At 37.1% G+C, this 3,568-nt stretch overlaps 1 pseudogene across 1 annotated transcript; it reads left to right on the top strand.

Annotated features, from left to right (window-relative positions):
- On the top strand, positions 1-2,862 carry LOC143626782 (cytochrome P450 76A2-like; annotated as a pseudogene). Its single transcript, XR_013152484.1, has 2 exons — positions 1-941; positions 2,251-2,862. The product of XR_013152484.1 is annotated as a cytochrome P450 76A2-like (transcript).
- Positions 2,863-3,568: the final 706 nt, after the last annotated feature.

Genomic DNA, 3,568 nt, shown 5'->3' with positions numbered 1-3,568 from the left:
ATGATCCAAAATAGACCAAAATGGAGTTTAATTGGACACTCTATCTAGTTTCTTTCATCACACTTTTAATTATTGTTTTCATCCACCGGAAAAAGGCAGCAACCACCGGAAAAAGACAACCACCAGCGCCACCGGGATGGCCAGTGTTCGGCAACCTTTTCAATCTTGGTACCATGCCACACAGGACCGTAGCGGAGCTGGCTACCCGTTATGGTCCTGTTGTTAGGCTAAAACTTGGATCAGTAAACACAGTGGCGATCTTGACTACCAAGGCCGCCACCGAGTTATTTAAAAACCATGATTTGACGTTCATGGAACGCACAATCACCGAGACTAGTAAGTCTCATGACTATGACAAATCTTCCTTAGCACTGGCTCCATATGGAATGTATTGGAGAGTGCTGAGGAAGATTTGTACAGTCGAGATGCTCGTTGCTAAAAGAATCAACGAGTCATCCACTGTCAGAAGACAGTGTGTTGATAATATGCTGGATTGGATTGAAACAGAATCCAATTCGGCTACACCCGGGAGTGGGGTCCATGTAGCGAAATTCGTTTTCCTCGCGTCATTTAACTTGCTAGGGAACCTCATGCTCTCCCGAGACTTGGCGAATCCGGATTCCAAACTCGGGTCCGAGTTTTTCAACATAATGTTAGCGTTGATGGAGTGGGGAGGTCATCCAAACATATCGGATTTGTACCCGTGGCTAAAGCGGTTTGATTTGCAAGGGTTGAGAAGGAAAATGGACCGTGATGTTGGAAAGGCGATAGAGATAGCCAAAGGGTGGGTGGACGAGCGGGTGGAGAAGCGGTTGAATGAGGCAGCACAACGCGGCGGTGAGAGGAGGAAGGATTTTCTAGACGTGTTGTTGGACTATGAAGGAACCGGGAAAGATGAGCCGGGAAAGTTGTCCGAGAAAGACATTACCATTTTTATTTTGGTGAGTTTTATTTGGTATTTGAATTCAATTGTTGGTTACTATCATATGTTAAAAAACATATAAAATTTTATAACACTTGACACAAAAGGCTTAAATGCCCAGTCACGGCTTTGAGGCTGGGGTGTTAAAAGTGGTTAGAAACCGTCCCGATTGAACTAACGAGTGAGCTGGTTCAGTTTACATTTTAAAGTTTCTAATCGGCCCTCAAACACCTAGAAAAAAAATTTTCATATATAAAAATAAAACAATTATAATACGAATAACTGGATAAGTAATTTTTAATATAACAAGTAAACATATATTATTTATTAAAGTCATTACAGTAAACCCTTTATAAATTAATAATGTTGGGTCCGAGACATTTTATTAATTTAGTGAAATATTATTATATCAATCAATTGATAATTTATTAATTTTAAGAGGTTTTATGTATGATCTTTAAATTTCCAAATGTATGTAAATTCACAAATTAATTAATTTGTCAAGTTCATTGTTTTTGAATAAGTAAAAAGTTAGTTCATTGTACCAAAAAATAAATTACAAGAAATTTCAAGGCACATTTCTTCTCCAACAAATAGAAAGTTGGTTCATGGTAAAAAATATAGATTCATTTTTTACTAGACAATCTTAGAATATGAAATATTTTAGTAATTATTAATTTGTAGTTTTGTTGGTACCAATATATATACACTGAAATTTCGAAAAAATTATTATCTTATTTTATAGATTGGGGTAGGGATGAGCATTTGGTACTTGGTACCGGTACCGGTACCGATTTGGTACCGTCGGTACCGAATCGATACCAAAGTTTTGAGTTTCGGGATCGGTACGGTACCGGTATTTCCCGAACTTTTGCCTTCAATACCGGTACCGTCCCGGTACCGGTACCGTACCGGTACCGAACTGAATATTTAGGTACCGGTACCGGTACCAAAATTTGGCGATTTTCGGGATCGGTATTTTCAGTACCGGTACCGGTACGGTATCGAGCTCATCCCTAGATTGGGGTCCAATTTTACTCTGGTCCCAAATTATGACTAAATAATTATTAATTTTATCTAGTATTAATTTATTGAGGTTTTACCGTATATTATTTCTTAAACCTATGTTTTTTTAAACTTTCAATTATTTAATAAATTACTTATAATATCATAACATGTAAATGTATCACGTTGATTAACCTACCTCAAAAGACATAAATGAGTCGTTTGCACCCACGTGCCACCTTGTACTAAAAAATCAATGTTTTTCTTTCAACGTGACTAATATTTACTTTGGTTTTAAAATTGGTAAAATATTTTGTTTGCAGGAGATATTTCTAGCCGGTTCGGAAACAACGAGTAGCACGGTTGAATGGGCTCTTGCCGAGCTACTACGATGTCCTGACAAAATGGTTTGTGCCAAAGACGAGCTTGCCTCGGTCGTTGGCCCGAACAAGAAGCTCGACGAGAGTTTAATTGATAGCCTTCCTTACCTACAAGCCATCATAAAAGAAACCCTACGGTTACATGCTCCGATTCCTTTCTTGGTCCCACGAAAGGCGCTCCATAATACCAATTTCATGGGATATCATATACCTAAAGACACCCAATTGTTTGTCAATGCATGGGCCATAGGCAGGGACCCCGGGTGCTGGGAAAACCCTAATTTATTTGAGCCTGAGAGGTTCTTGGGCTCAAAAGTTGACTACAAAGGTCAACACTTTGAGCTCATACCCTTTGGTGCAGGTAGAAGGATGTGTGTGGGTGTACCATTCGCGCAACGCGTGTTACACCTTGTGCTAGGTTCGTTGCTACACGAGTTTGATTGGGAACTTGAAGCAAATGTGAAGCCTGAGGCGTTGGACATGAGAGATAAAATGGGGATTGTTGTAAGGAAATTGGAACCACTTAAAGCAATACCCAAAAAAATCAAATGTTAATTGGTTTTTATATTTTTCTAATCCTGTTTAATTATGTGATGATAAATGTTAATAAGACATTTACTTTATGGTATGCTGATATTGTAAATGTTTTGTAGTGTCATAAATTTAATGTTTCTAATTAATGAAAATTTTTAAAAACTTAACTATCAAATGATCTAAACTAACCACTTATTGAAACTCATAAGTAGTTTGGTATTATCTTAATTGATATTGTTATCTTGTTATTTCAGACATTTATACTTTATAGAAATTTTATACAAGTAAAACATACATAATCATCGAAATTGAAAGACACGAGTTAATTCGTCGAACCATGAACCATGAGCGCCGTAGACGATCAGCTTTGTTTCTAACTTGGTTGAAAATTTTTGAACAATCACAGATTAAGATTTTAAATAATATGATCGAAGATATTATTATTATTATTGTTTTTGCTGCTGCTGCTGCTGCTTGCGAGATGCTTTCCGAGAGAAAGAAATGAACGATGGTTGACCAAAGGATAATAAATATAAATCTTATATTGAAGTCTAAAGGCAACTATATGACATGACATCTTAATATCTTATTATTAGAAAATACGAGTAAGAAATATAATGTCAATGATTTGATGGAAGTGCATAAGGTTAGTGGTGCGACGGGGAACAAGAGATTAGTTATTCATGGCATTGTCATCATTACTTGTTGGAGGATTTGGCGGGCTAGG

The sequence above is a fragment of the Bidens hawaiensis genome, unplaced genomic scaffold (assembly GCF_021521415.1).
Source record: "Bidens hawaiensis isolate Kalapana, Puna unplaced genomic scaffold, B.hawaiensis_p1.1 tig00004525_1, whole genome shotgun sequence".
NCBI lineage: Eukaryota > Viridiplantae > Streptophyta > Magnoliopsida > Asterales > Asteraceae > Bidens > Bidens hawaiensis.
The sequence above is the reverse complement of the archived record's forward strand: the minus strand, read 5'-3'. Positions and strand labels throughout refer to the sequence as shown.